The sequence below is a fragment of the Rhopilema esculentum genome, chromosome 11 (assembly GCF_057945365.1).
Source record: "Rhopilema esculentum isolate cy_ngs chromosome 11, ASM5794536v1, whole genome shotgun sequence".
Classification (NCBI taxonomy): Eukaryota; Metazoa; Cnidaria; class Scyphozoa; order Rhizostomeae; family Rhizostomatidae; genus Rhopilema; species Rhopilema esculentum.
The window spans coordinates 16,024,321-16,040,511 of NC_142825.1; the positions used below are offsets into that span (position 1 = coordinate 16,024,321).

Here is a 16,191-nt window from a genome sequence, read left to right on the forward strand (position 1 = left end):
CAAAAAGAAAATGATGATGTGCCTTGGTTCTGCTTAAAATGCACAATGGTCATGTTTCCTTTTGGTCAACTGGAAAATGACCTATCAAACTTGTACGATTTTGATTTTCCATCCTGGGTTGATTTGGCACCACCTTTGAAACAACGTCTCGTCTTATAAACTTGCCTAATTTAGATGATTACGGTATTGATGAGCACTTCCCTTCTAATGTCAACTCAAATTACCATACTCTCCAAGACCTATTTACACTTGAGCATTCAGGAAATGACCTTTCCCTGTTTCATTTGAACATCAGAAGTCTCTCACTTCATTTGGATGAGCTTGTTTCAACTCTTGCAACTTTGAAAATAAACTTTGATGTCATTGGTGTGTCTGAAACCTGGAATTCCGTTGATAATCCTATTCAAGCTAATGTGGAAATTCCTGGTTATAGTTACTTTCCTTGCCAGTCACATAGTCAAAATGGTGGTGTTGCACTTTATGTGAAGTCAGGACTTACTCCAATTCCTAGACCTGACTTAGGAAAGGATAGTACAGATTTTGAGTCATTCTGGGTTGAAGTTGAAAATAATGATGGGAAAAATTATTTGTTTTGCTGCACATATCGTCATCCAAGCTCAGCTATTGATACTTTCTGTGAGTATCTTCAAGAAATTCTATCCATTCCAGCTGTATTTAATAAACAAGTTTTTATTCTTGGTGATTTCAATATCAACCTTCTTAATTATAACTCTAGTACACCTGTCACAAATTACGTCAATTTCCTCTTTTCAAAGCAATTTCTGCCACATATCATTCATCCATCTAGGGTGTCTGCATATTCTTCCACTCTTATTGACAATATCTTTTTTAACATCTCTGACAACGAAGCCTTAAGTGGTAACATTATGACTCAAATAACAGATCATTTTCCCAGGGCCGGTTCCAGGAAATTTTCTTGGGGGGGGTGTAAGCTCTTATGTACCGAGTAATTTTAGAAAAAACAATACCAAAAATTTTGAGCTCAACTAATCGTGATCAGAACTAACAACTAAATGACTTACACTAACTTTAATTTAAGAAATTTAACTTTAACGAAAGAACTTTAATTTTAACTTCAATCTGAAAAAAGCGTTTCAACCAAATACAGCACGTTCTAATAAAAATACAGAGTCAATGGTGGGTCAAAAAATAACCCTCAGATTTTTGCGAGTCATTTAATTAGGAGCTTTTGACCCAGCCTCTTTTTCAGTTCTTATAGCGCAATATATGAATAAATTAACTTTAAGTAGTGTCAAATCGAACTCTTCTGTTTTTTAAGTGTATCCAGTTCTTGACAACATCTTCCAAGTTGACATTTTCAGAGAAATCCTTCTCGCATGATATCAGCATCAGAGATTCCAGGCGGTCCTGGAGCATTGTGCTCCGCAGCTTAGTCTTCACCAACTTTAGTTTGCTAAAAGATCTTTCATTTGAAGCCACAGTAATTGGTGCTGTTTGAAGGAATGTATATGCTGTGTTGCTTGCCGGATAAATGTGCCTTCAACTATATACGAACTTTGCAATTTCACGGACTGTCATGCTCTTCACCAACTTTTTCTCCTGGAAGTCCTCTCTCAAAACAGTAAGCTCTGCAATAAGACTGCCACTTGAAACTTTCCCCGACAACAAATGCTCCAGATCCTCTGCTTGTTCTTCCCTTAAGTTATCCCAAGGAGGCAACAAAACAGTGAACGGCTTTATTTTCTTCAAAATGCTACCCCAGTTTTCTTTACAATCTGTAATTATCTGATCAAGTACAGAATAAATCTCTTTCGAATAAAACGTCTGGAAGGAGAATGCCTCCTCATTGTCTCGGTTTTCATCAATTCTTCTTGGAATCAATCTTCTTCTGTGGCGGTGCTGAAACTCCTCTTCTGGATTTATTCCCATGTGCATTGCAATTTGTGTGGCAGCTTCAATCTGCTTTTGCACGTCATCTTCATTTCGAATCTTTTCTAACGCCCTAGTTGTCGATGACACTAGCTCAAGTGCGTCGAGTAAATTCAAAGCCTCTTCCTGAAGTTGCACAACCAGAACCTTACAGCGCCGCATTATGAATCTCATAGTAGCCAAGCTGAAAACAAAATCAAATGTTTTCATTTTCTTCAAAATTGCTTTGGCTTGATCCTGTGTGTTTTTGTCACAGTCAAGTTGTCTATCCATTATCTGCTCGAGCAGCGAGACGATTACTGTCAAAGAGATCCAGACACTGTCAATAGATTCAGATCTAGCAATCCAACGAGTTTGCAAAAGATTTCGCATCTTCAAGGCCCCTTCTATTTCAACTTGTGCTTTTTCAAGTGCTTCAGATCGCTTGGTGCTACTAGAAAAGAATGTGTACAATGACTGTAATATGTCAAACATCGATGATACAAGACTGCTTGCTTTGGAGCTTCGTTCTACATATGTACTCAGCCTGTGAGCCTGGCATGGGATGTAAAGGATTTCCTTTTTGTGTGGAAAATCTTCTTGAATTTTATCACTTAGCACTCGTTGACATCCTTTATACTTTCCAGACATACATGACGCAAAATCGTACGATTGAAAGACGAATTTTTGTGGGTCCACACTACACTCATTGAGAGCTTTCAAAATTTCTGCAGCATGGCCTTCTCCGGACTTGTCTTTGAGAATCCTCAGACACAGTAAACGCTCAACCGGCTTGGCATTGACGACGTATCTTACAACAATTGCCATCTGATCTTTATTGCTTGTGTCCGGGGTAGTATCAGCCATTACTGAGAACGCTGAGACTTCCTCTAGCTCCTTCACCATACGATGCCTCACTGCGTCACCTAGCAACTTTATCAACTCATTTTGGGTGTCTTTGCTCATATAGGTAACATGGTATGGTCGCATCCTTGTTTGGTTCTGCCAGTATTTCAAAATGCCGCAATGTCGACTGATTAACTTCACAATCTCATGAAAGTTGCTGGATTCGTCAGTATTTCCACGAAATGCAAGGTCCTGCATAGCCATGGTGCGAGCAGCATCACATAATATTAACATAATTTTGGTGTTAAACATTGCGTCGTCAGTTTCTTTAATCATTTCATGACGACGAGACAAATCCAAAAGTGCATCAACGTTCTGATGTGGGTTAGTGAATCTTGCAAAATCTCGTAATGCTTCTCTGTGACTTTGGCTGGTGAAATGCTGTATCATCTTGCCCTTCTTTCCTTTTCCAACACTCTTCATTTTGTGCCACTGTCTAACGCCATTAATAGTCCATGAAGCATCTGAAGAGGGTCTTCCAGCGCCGTTTGGAAATAAGGAACAAACATAGCAAAATGCTGCGTCATTTTGAACGCTATATTCAAGATGTGGAAAATCTTTGAACCAGGTGCTTGAAAACTTATTTTGTTTACCAGATTCAATGAATGCATTACTTGGATAAACTGTCAAGCGAGGCTGGTAGGGACCTAGGTTTATCACAAAACGGCGTTGGCTATCCGACAAATCTTTTTTTTTATTTTCCAGGGTCGTGTTCTATTAGTGCTGCTGCTTCTCCAGGTTGTACAGATCCTTTTTGCCTGTCAATTTTGACTTTAAGTCGTTCAGCAGATTTTTCTAAATCATTACACTGGGTTTTAATCTCGTTGGCAAACTCTTTTGCAGATATCGCAAACTCTTCGATATTTGGGGTACATGGTTGTGTTAGAATGTTTAACGTCAAATTACCTCTTTGCTCCAAAGTGGATAGCAGATGCTTGAGCTTTCCCGCACAGCTAATCCAATAATCATCATTTTCATCATCGGTGTCATCGTTTTCGGAGTTTTCAGCCTCACTCTCGCTCTCCTCATCAACCACATTCTCACCGACAACATTACTAATATTAGATACTGATTCTTCTTTTGCAGAATTCGCTAACCCAATCTCTTCGGTTTTGTCATCCAATATCTTCTCAGATGAAGATGAAGAAGATGAATCTTTTTCTTCAATTGGATTATCTTTCTTGCGTTTAGCTGCTTCGAAAGGGTTTTTAACTGCACCTGCGGTTTCATATGGCACATTTTTGCCTTCATGTTTCTCTCTATTGTGTTGGAGGCGATAGTCACTGTTGAACTGGGAATTACACCCTTTTGCCTTGCATCTTATTTTTACTTGTCTTCTTTTCATAGCAGTGAAACATAGCCTGGTAAAAATAATTGTTCTCAGTTTTACTTCAGATGAAGAGACCCACTTGAAAAAATTCTCAAAAGCTCAAACTCAGGCCTTGTCAAATCTTGGAAAATCTTGCTTTTCAAACAGGCCTAGACTTTTTGTCACAGGCTTACGCGAGAATTACAAAATTCAAAACAAATGATTATATGGATATGTCTTCAGAAAATAAAATTCAAAAAACAGAAAGATCATTATTTGAAGCAAGTTTTTGAGTTACCTGAAAAGCTGCCGTTTCCCTTTCAAGTAGCGTAATACTTATTACTGTTACTATTTTTTTCAATTCTACTTTTGTTCGTCAGCTCAGCTTCATTCAGATAAAGGATTACCAGAGAATGTTGCTTCGTGGGTTTCGCGCCTTCTTCACAGGTGGCGTCAGTCACTATGTTTAGTTTTATTGAATAAATCGATCAGTGGAATTCGAACAATAGGGAACAATAGAGTAAGCAGGAAACACAAATGGTTTCTCAGGTTCTCACCGAATGAGACCACACCAGCAAATATCACATGGTCTTTGTAGGCACAGGGCAATAATGAAGAAAACTAGATATTCAAAATGTTATGCATATTTAATTGCTTTTTGCGCAGTGATGCACTACACAGCATTTAATATAAAACTTCGTAACATAATTTTACCGACCAAAAATCGAACTTTACAGAGTAAATCGACAAACTCAATTCTTGGGGGGGGGTGTCACACCCCCCCACACCCCCCCCATGGAACCGGCCCTGCATTTTCCTCAATTTTTAATTGTCAAGCATGCAGCCATCTCCTATAAGAATCTGTCTTATTTCAAACATGATTTTTCTAACCTCATGAAGGACATCTCCTAAACGATTTTTCAAACCTTGACCTTACGTACTTAAATGACAGTGCTTTAGATGTGAATGCAAAATTCAACAGACTCCTTTCCAGCCTTGATGAATTCATCATAACCCATGCCCCATTGAAAAGACTTCCTCTTTTCAACGCAATTTCTGCCACATATCATTCATCCATCTAGGGTGTCTGCATATTCTTCCACTCTTATTGACAATCTAACTAATACTAATATGCGACTATGCAAATTTTCTCTAATCTCCTCAAACAAAAGCCCCACACAATGCACGAGCGGATCCCTCCATCAAAACCACCCAGCGCTTCAAAAGGTTACGAGCCAAAACCGCTTTGCCGATTTTCAAAATTCTTTTTTCCACTTCGTCCTGGATCCTCAAACTACTGCGTAGGGGGTTTCTTTTTTTCGTTTTTCCTCCCTTTTTTATAGATATTTGTACCTTTTCTCCCGGGTTCGTTCCAAAATCGCTCCAAATCCTCTCCATCACGATTAGTGCTCTCCGAGCTCTTTGTCCCATTGTCCCGTTTTTAAAGGTTCTTTCTCTCTCTTTTCTCTTGCTCTCTACTACAAAAGATTTCAAAACTTCTTCCTCCAGCAATCGTTCGATTTCAAAGGAGGCTTTTCAAATGTGCTCATAATTTTTTGGTGATTTGGAATTGGATGATAATAAATCTACGTGCACTGCTGGTTGGCATTCCTTTTCGAACTCGAAGCGGTTGTCGACGGTCGTGTTCTACAGTGCTACAGTCCTACAGTCCTACAGTGCTACAGGTGAGTCTCGCTAGCTTTTTATTATAAACTTTCTCGCTAGCTATTTTCCTTTCCTTTTTATCGATCGATTGAAACCCTGTTTGTTATTATTTAATTTGCAAGAGCCATGTAATTCGTGCTGATCTTCCTTTTCTTCGTTTTAGTAGCTACGTACGGTACACCCGCTGCTGCCCGTTTTTCGGTTCTGCGATGGCTTTCTGGCTGTTCCCCTTCTTCACTGGCATCAAAATCGATGGCATGGGAGTACAAGTAAGCGTTGTTGTTCTTACGTGTTTTCGAAATTTATTATTTGACATGATTTTCTGCTCATTTGGATAAAATTGCACTAAAAACCGGCTGCTAGAATCCCGCCGCGAACGAAAAATTTTTACCTCTTCTCGTGGTTTTGTGCTAAAAGGAAACTGGATCGGCTTTAAAAGTATGAAGAATTGTGGTAGATTATTCCTGCTGTTTATTCTTGATGCAAGAAAATTTGATTTTCATAGGAAACCCGTTGTAATGCGAAATTTGTAATCCCGCCAGCCCCCAACTTTTTATGCCTAACGAGAATCCTTTGCAGCAATTTTTTCTAACCGCCTTCCTTTTTTGTAGATAAACGATCGGATTCGCTGTCTTTTTGCCACAACAAGTGAGTATTTTTCGATTAAAATTTCATTTTTTGTGCGATTTTCCCGCTGAAACAAATGGGATTTGCCTGCCTCTTGAGTGAAAATTATTTCTAGCTTTTTGAGAGCATTTTGGGAATTGTAAATAAATCATTCTAGAAACCATTTCAAATGATTTTATGCTTAATTTGATGAAATTACACTAAAAACCGGTCGGTTACTGCTAGACCCCCGCCGCGAACGGCGAATTTCTACCTCATTTCGTGGTTTTGTACTGAAAGGAAGCTGGATTGTTACGGTAGATTGTGCCTGTATCATTTTGGGAATTGTAAATGAATCATTCTAGAAACCATTTCAAATGACTTTTTGCTTATTTGGGTGAAATTACACTAAAAGCCGGTTGCTGAAAAGAGTCGCTAGACCCGCCACGAACGTGTTTCTCTTAATGTTTTACCTCTTCGTAGTTTTGTCCTTCAAGGAAAATGGATTTGCTGTATTGCTCGCTTAACAAGAACAATTTCAAATGATTTTATGCTTAATTTGATGAAATTACACTAAAAACCGGCCGCTTAAAGGGCTGGCTAGGCTCTCGAGGCGAACAGTTTTTCTGAAATTTTTACAAAGCATTGTCACTGTCGATTTCTTTAAAACGTGCTTTCATTAACCATGGAATAACATCTTCATTATTCTTTTTGTTCTTTATCTAGATCAAAGAGCGTTTCAAGCAATAATTACGACGCAGACGTGATTCTCGGATCTTCGAAACGAAATTTATGGCATTTATGCTGGCGTTAAATCAAATGATGAAACAAGAAAAACTTGACTGTGGAGAAAAGGACTAAAGTTATATAGATCAGCTGTTGTCCGTAGATTGTATTTTGTTAATTTGTTGTTAGAGTAAGATTCCTTTCTGATGCACGAAACTTGGCTGTTTTTTATCTTTCTATTTCTTAACTGCTTTGTTCCTGCAGTGTTTCAAAAGCTAATTGTGACGGAGGTGTGATATGTGGACCTCAAATGTATAGAACTGCATAACAACTCTATAACTCTTTGGAGTTTAAAAGAGGAGTCATTAATTCCTTTATGAATCAACATAATTATTTAGGAATTTTGATTCTTAAGAAATTTTTAGATGGTATATATCTAAACGAGCACCATGGACCAATAACGGCTAGCAGGAATTTATTGTTGGAAAACTTTAATGTTTGATTCAAAATAAACAGAGGAAGTTTGAAGGTGGCCCGAAATTATATCTTAAAACAGCACCACAAGTGAACAAGAATTGAACGAAATGCTATGATAAAGATATTCAAGTTGGATTCAAAATGAACATTACAGCTTTAAGAATGGCCTTAGAAAATATTTATAAGCGCCCTATAAGTCGACGAGGGCTAAGAGTGTATGATTGGAAAACTTGAAAATTTGAATCTGACTAATTAGGAGAAATTACAGCATTAACCCATGAAAATTTTGTCCTTCAACTAAAATGAATTTGTTGTATTCGTCTCTTAACAAGACCATATTCAAATGATTTTATGCTTAATTTGATGAAATTACACTAAAAACCGGTTGCTTACTGCTAGACCCCTGCCGCTAACGGTGAATTTTTGCCTCTTTTCTTGGTTTTGTGTTGAAAAGAAGCTGGATTGTTACTGTAGATTGTGCCTGCATCATTTTCGGAATTGTAAATGAATCATTCTAGAAACCATTTTAAATGACTTCCTGCTTATTTGGGTGAAATTACACTAAAAACCAGTTGCTAAAAGGAGTCGTTAGAACCGCCGCGAACGTGTTTCTATTGCTAATTGATAATCTTAATAATCGAGGAACTACTCATTGGGTTGATTCTATTAGGAATTTCGCAAGTATCGGTATCTGGAGCCAGCAAGTAATTAAGTTTGGGTTTACTTTTCTAAAAGGATTTACTGAATTACAATCAAGGTAATAAAGCATTATCTTCCTACAGAAAAGAAGCTCTTATCTCAATAGGGTTGTTGCTGTGAGTAAATAATACTTTGTCCTCGAGCAATTATTTCCTGCTCTTGCCAATAGTATATGCTACTCACAGTAGGCGTGACTATGGATTGGATTAATTATGTTTGTCTTTTGTCATGTTTAGAATGTGCTTGCCTGCTTGCCGTAAGATATTACACTTTTTGCTTGCATTCCTTATTAAATTGAAAGAATGTAAGAGGGCATTGTTTTTTTACTTTGATTTTCAGGATAGATTCAATTTTAATTTTATTTGTCAGAGGAGTAAACAGATAAGTAAAGTTGGGAAGTCTTACCATGAAATTTTCTGGAAAATTAAAACAGGAGACTTAGGGGGTAACCCATTAAAATATTCAAACGAGGAACACGAATAGACCTGGGCTTGCAAAGTTTTGAAGCAACTTTCAATTAACGGAAGACTAGCTCCCCTACGAAGCCCGCTACGCGGGCTTGCCAGTGACCCTACGGTAGAGTACATAGATTAGCCTCGGAAAAGACAAGAATTCTGTCGAAGCCCTCAATGAGCATGCAGATTAGCCTCGGAAAAGACAAGAGGTGTATCAACCTCGATTTGAATAAAATTGGCTCCGCATAGGTCACGTGATAAAAAAATTACTCGCACTCCTGTGACTATCGCTAGGAAGGGGGGAGCCTCTACCCCTTCTCTATTTCAGGCGACCCCCTGACTAGCGATAGTCACAGGAGTGCGAGTAATTTTTTTATCACGTGACCTATGCGGAGCCAATTTTATTCAAATCGAGGTTGATACACCTCTTGTCTTTTCCGAGGCTAATCTGCATGCTCATTGAGGGCTTCGACAGAATTCTTGTCTTTTCCGAGGCTAATCTATGTACTCTACCGTAGGGTCACTGGCAAGCCCGCGTAGCGGGCTTCGTAGGGGAGCTTCTAACTAATACTAATATGCGACTATGCAAATTTTCTCTAATCTCCTCAAACAAAAGCCCCACACAATGCACGAGCGGATCCCTCCATCAAAACCACCCAGCGCTTCAAAAGGTTACGAGCCAAAACCGCTTTGCCCATTTTCAAAATTCTTTTTTCCACTTCGTCCTGGATCCTCAAACTACTGCGTAGGGGGTTTCTTTTTTTCGTTTTTCCTCCCTTTTTTATAGATATTTGTACCTTTTCTCCCGGGTTCGTTCCAAAATCGCTCCGATCCTCTCCATCACGATTAGTGCTCTCCGAGCTCTTTGTCCCATTGTCCCGTTTCTAAAGGTTCTTTCTCTCTCTTTTCTCTTGCTCTCTACTACAAAAGATTTCAAAACTTCTTCCTCCAGCAATCGTTCGATTTCAAAGGAGGCTTTTCAAATGTGCTAATAATTTTTTGGTGATTTGGAATTGGATGATAATAAATCTACGTGCACTGCTGGTTGGCATTCCTTTTCGAACTCGAAGCGGTTGTCGACGGTCGTGTTCTACAGTGCTACAGCTGCAGGTGAGTCTCGCTAGCTTTTTATTATAAACATTCTCGCTAGCTATTTTCCTTTCCTTTTTATCGATCGATAGATTGAAACCCCGTTTGTTCTTATTTCGTTTGCAAGAGCCATGTAATTCGTGCTTCTGACGATCTTCCTTTTCTTCGTTTTAGTAGCTACGTACGTACGGTACACCCGCTGCTGCCCGTTTTTCGGTTTGCGATGGCTGCTGGCTGTTCCCCTTCTTCACTGTCATCAGAATCGATGGCATGTGAATACAGGTAAGCGCTGTTGTTCTTACGTGTTTTCGAAATTTATTATTTGACATGATTTTCTGCTCATTTGGATAAAATTGCACTAAAAACCGGCTGCTAGACCCCCGCCGCGAACGAAAAATTTTTACCTCTTCTCGTGGTTTTGTGCTAAAAGGAAACTGGAATTTGCTTTATAGCAATCAAAGTATGAAGAATTGTGGTAGATTATTCCTGCTGTTTATTCTTGATGCAAGAAAATTTGATTTTCATAGGAAACCCGTTGTAATGCGAATTTTGTAATCCCGCCAGCCCACAACTTTTTATGCCTAACGAGAATCCTTTGCAGCAACTTTTCCTAACCGCCTTCCTTTTTTGTAGATAAACGATCGGATTCGCTGACTTTTTGGTACAACAAGTGAGTATTTTTCGATTAAAATTTCATTTTTTGTGCGATTTTCCCGCTGAAACAAATGGGATTTGCCTGCCTCTTGAGTGAAAATTATTTCTAGCTTTTTGAGAGCATTTTGGGAATTGTAAATAAATCATTCTAGAAACCATTTCAAATGATTTTATGCTAAATTTGATGAAATTACACTAAAAACCGGTCGGTTACTGCTAGACCCCCGCCGCGAACCGCGAATTTCTACCTCATTTCGTGGTTTTATACTGAAAGGAAGCTGGATTGTTAAGGTAGATTGTGCCTGCATCATTTTGGGAATTGTAAATTAATCATTCTAGAAACCATTTCAAATGACTTTATGCTTATTTGGGTGAAATTACACTAAAAACCGGTTGCTGAAAGGAGTCGCTAGACCCGCCACGAACGTTTTACTCTGAATGTTTTACCTCTTCGCAGTTTTGTAATTCAAGGAAAATGGATTTGCTGTATTGCTCGCTTAACAAGAACAAATTCAAATGATTTTATGCTTAATTTGATGAAATTACACTAAAAACCGGTCGCTTACTGCTAGACCCCCGCCGCGAACCGCGAATTTCTACCTCATTTCGTGGTTTTATACTGAAAGGAAGCTGGATTGTTACGGTAGATTGTGCCTGCATCATTTTGGGAATTGTAAATTAATCATTCTAGAAACCATTTCAAATGACTTTATGCTTATTTGGGTGAAATTACACTAAAAACCGGTTGCTGAAAGGAGTCGCTAGACCCGCCACGAACGTTTTACTCTGAATGTTTTACCTCTTCGCAGTTTTGTAATTCAAGGAAAATGGATTTGCTGTATTGCTCGCTTAACAAGAACAATTTCAAATGACTTTATGTTTAATTTGATGAAATTACACTAAAAACCGGCCGCTTAAAGGGCTGGCTAGGCTCTCGAGGCGAACAGTTTTTCTGAAATTTTTACAAAGCATTGTCACTATCGATTTCCTTAAAACGTGCTTTCGTTAACCATGGAATAACATCTTCATTATTCTTTTTGTTCTTTATCTAGATCAAAGAGCGTTTCAAGCAATAATTACGACGCAGACGTGATTCTCGGACCTTCGAAACGAAATTGATGGCATTTATGCTGGCGTTAAATCAAACGATGAAACAAGAAAAAACTTGACTGTAGAGAAAAGGACTAAAGTTATATAGATCAGCTGTTGTCCGTAAATTGTATTTTGTTAATTTGTTGTTAGAGTAAGATTCCTTTCTGATGCACGAAACTTGGCTGTTTTTTATCTTTCTATTTATTAACTGCTTTGTTCCTGCAGTGTTTCAAAAGCTAATTGTGACGAAGATGTGATATATGGACCTCAAATGTATAGAACTGCATAATAACTCTATAACTCTTTGGAGTTTAGAAGAGGGGTCATTAATTCCTTTATGAATCGGCATAAATATTTAGGAATTTCAATTCTTAAGAAATTTTTAGATGATATATATCTAAACGAGCACCATGGACCAATAACGGCTAACAGGAATTTATAGTTGGAAAACTTTAATGTTTGATTCAAAATAAACAGAGGAACTTTGAAGGTGGCCCGAAATTATATCTTAAAACAACATCACAAGTGAACAAGAATTGAACGAAATGCTATGATAAAGATATTCACGTTGGATTCAAAATGAACATTACAGCTTTAAGAATGGCCTTAGAAAATATTTATAAGCGCCCTATAAGTCGACGAGAGCTAAGATTGTATGATTGGAAAACTTGAAAATTTGATTCTGACTAAATAGGAGAAATTATAGGATTAACCCATGAAAATTTTGTCCTTCAAGGAAAATGGATTTGCTGTATTGGTCGCTCAATAAGACCATATTCAAATGATTTTTTGCTTAATTTGATGAAATTACACTAAAAACCGGTTGCTTACTGCTAGACCCCTGCCGCTAACGGCGAATTTCTACCTCATTTCGTGGTTTTGTGCTGAAAGGAAACTGGATTGTTACGGTAGATTGTGCCTGCATCATTTTCGGAATTGTAAATGAATCATTCTAGAAACCATTTTAAATGGCTTTCTGCTTATTTGGGTGAAATTACACTAAAAACCTTTTGCTAAAAGGAGTTGTTAGACCCGCCGCGAACGTGTTTCTATTGCTTATTGATAATCTTAATAATCGAGGAACTACTCATTGGGTTGATTCTATCAGGAATTTCGTAAGTATCGGTATCTGGAGCCAGCAAGTAATTACGTTTACGTTTACTTTTCTAAAAGGATTTACTGAATTACAATCAAGGTAATAAAGCATTATCTTCCTACACGAAGGAAGCTCTTATCTCAATTGGGTTGTTGCTGTGAGTAAATAATACTTTGTCCTCGAGCAATTATTTCCTGCTCTTGCCAATAGTATATGCTACTCACAGTAGGCGTGACTATGGATTGGATTAATTATGTTTGGCTTTTGTCATGTTTAGAATGTGCTTGCCTGCTTGCTGTATGATATTACACTTTTTGCTTGCATTCCTTATTAAATTGAAAGAATGTAGGAGGGCATTGTTTTTTTTCTTTGATTTTCAGGATAGATTCAATTTTAATTTGATTTGTCAGAGGAGTAAACAGATAAGTAAAGTTGGGAAGTCTTACCATGAAATGTTATGGAAAATTAAAACAGGAGACTTAGGGGGTAACCCATTAAAATATTCAAACGAGGAACACGAATAGACCTGGGCTTGCAAAGGTTTGAAGCAACTTTCAATTAACGGAAGACTAGCTCCCCTACGAAGCCCGCTACGCGGGCTTGCCAGTGACCCTACGGTAGAGTATATAGATTAGCCTCGGAAAAGACAAGAATTTTCTTAATACCCCCTATGAATGATAGTAAAATTAGCCTCGGCAAAGACAAGAATTCTGTCGAAGCCCCCTATGAGTTTGCAGATTAGCCTCGGAAAAGACAAGAGGGGTATCAACCTCGATTTGAAACAAATTGGCTCCGCATAGGTCACGTGATAAAAAAATTACTCGCACTCCTGTGACTATCGCTAGGAAGGGGGGAGCCTCTACCCCTTCTCTATTTCAGGCGACCCCCTGACTAGCGATAGTCACAGGAGTGCGAGTAATTTTTTTATCACGTGACCTATGCGGAGCCAATTTTTTTCAAATCGAGGTTGATACCCCTCTTGTCTTTTCCGAGGCTAATCTGCAAACTCATAGGGGGCTTCGACAGAATTCTTGTCTTTGCCGAGGCTAATTTTACTATCATTCATAGGGGGTATTAAGAAAATTCTTGTCTTTTCCGAGGCTAATCTATATACTCTACCGTAGGGTCACTGGCAAGCCCGCGTAGCGGGCTTCGTAGGGGAGCTTCACCATAACTAAAATTCGTATATGCAAATTAACCCCGAACAAAAGGTCCCCACCGCCCGGCGATTAAGAGGGATTCCAGCCAAAACCGCTCGGCCGATTTTCAAAATTCCTTTTTCCCCTTCATCCTCGATCTTTGGTCCACCATACTACGGTCTCCTTTTTCTCCTTTTCGCTTCCGTTCCTGAGATATTTACGGTTTTCTCCCGGATTCGTTCGAAATCCTCTCGATCACGATTAGTGCTCTCCGCGGTCTTTGTCCCGACTTTCTAAAGGTTCTTTCTCTCTCTTTTCTCTTGCTCTCTACAAAAGGTTTCAAAACTCCTTCCAACAGCAACCCTTCAATTTGAACGGAGGCTTTTCAAATTCGTTTCGCTTTCCACAAAGAATCTACTGTGTGCCGATAATTTAGGTGATTTGGAATTGGATGATAAATCTACGTGCACTGCTGGTTGGCATTCCTTTTCGAACTCGAAGCGGTCGTCGACGGTCGGTGTCTTGTGCTACAGCTACAGCTCCAGTAGTCAATCGTGCTGGGTGCTCTCGACAGACCTCAGGTGAGTCTTGCTAGCTTTTTTATCAACTGATGATTTTTTTTTAACGATCGACGATTGAACCCCGTTTCTTATTTCGTTTGCAAGAGCCATGTAATTCGTGCTTCTGATGATCTTCCTTTTTTTCGGTTTAGTAGCTACGTACGGTACACACGCTGCTGCCCGTTTTTTGGTTTTGCAATGGCTGCTGGCTGTTCCACTTCTTCACTGGTATCAGAATCGATGGCATGTGAATACAGGTAAGTGTTGTTGTTCTTACGTGTTTTCGATATTACTTTTTTCAAATGATTTTGTGCTCATTTCGATGAAATTACACTAAAAACCGGCTGCTAGACCCCCGCTGCGAACGAAAACTTTTTACCTCTTCTCGTGGCTTTGTGCTTAAAGGAAACTGGATTGGCTTTATTGCAATCAAAGTATGAAGAATTGTGGTAGATTTTGCCTGCTGTTTATTCTTGATGCAAGAAAATTTAATTTTCATAGGAAACCCGTTGTAATGCGAATTATGTAATCCCGATCGATCGGATTCGCTGACTTTTTGGTTCAACAAGTGAGTATTTTTCTATTAAATTTTCACTTTTTGTGAGATTTTCCCACTGAGAATGAGATGGGATTTGCCTGCCTCTTGAGTGACAATTATTCTAGAAACCATTTCAAATGACTTTATGCTTATTTGGGTGAAATTACACTAAAAACCGGTTGCTGAAAGGAGTCACTAGACCCGCCACGAACGCCTTTCTCTTAATGTTTTACCTCTTCGTAGTTTTGTCCTTCAAGGAAGATGGATTTGCTGTATTGCTCGCTTCACAAGAACAAGTTCAAATGATTTTATGCTTAGTTTGATGAAATTTCACTAAAAACAGGTCGCATAAAGGGGTGGCTAAACCCTCGGGGCGAACCTTTTTTTCTGAAATTTTTACAAAGCATTATGACTATGGATTTCCTTAAAAAGTGCTTTCATTAACCATGGAATAACATCTTAATTATTTGTGATGTTCTTCATCTAGATCAAAGATCGTTTCAAGCAATAATTATGACCCAGACGTGATTCTTGACTGTGGAGAAAAGGACTAAAGTTATATAGATTAGCTGTTGTCCGTAAATTGTATTTTGTTAATTTGTTGTTGGAGTAAGAATCATTTCTGATGCACGAAACTTTGGCTGTTTTCTATCTTTCCATTTCTTAAGTGCTTTGTTGCTGCAGTGTTTCAAAAGCTAATTGTGACGAAGATATGATATGTGGACCTCAAATGTATAGAACTGCGTAATAACTTTATAACTCTTTGGGGTTTAGAAGAGGTGTTTGATTCAGAATAAACAGGGAGCTTTGAGGGTGGCCCGCAATTATGTCTAAAAACAGCATCACAAGTGAACAAAGATTGAACGAAGTGCTTTAAAATGAGCATTACAGCTCTAAGAATGACTTTAGAAAATATTTAAAAACGCCCCATAAGTCGACGAGGGCTAAGAGTGTATGATTGGAAAACTTAAAAATTTGATTCTGACTAAATAGGAGAACCTCTAGGAGTAACCCATGAAAATGTGCCAACGAGCATAAGGAATTGGTGGGACTGGCAGAAGCATGTTGCTGTCAAGTTTAAAGTAGAATTCAGAATAATTAACAAAGCTTTTAGATAAGCCTGCAAGATATTTAAACGACCACCACGATACACCGAGAGATAAAAGAAGATGGAAACTTTGAAAATTGCAATTAGAATAAGCAGGAGAATTAAAGAGGGTAACCCGTGAAAGTATTTAAACGAGGACCCCAATTAGATCGTGGCTTACAAAATATATTGAAGAACTTTTC

The 16,191-nt window shown here is 38.5% G+C and overlaps 1 pseudogene across 1 annotated transcript in view; it reads left to right on the forward strand.

Annotated features, from left to right (window-relative positions):
- LOC135693447 (uncharacterized) overlaps positions 1–16,191 on the forward strand; it is a 49,594-nt pseudogene that overhangs the window by 12,637 nt on the left and 20,766 nt on the right. The window lies entirely within an intron of this gene.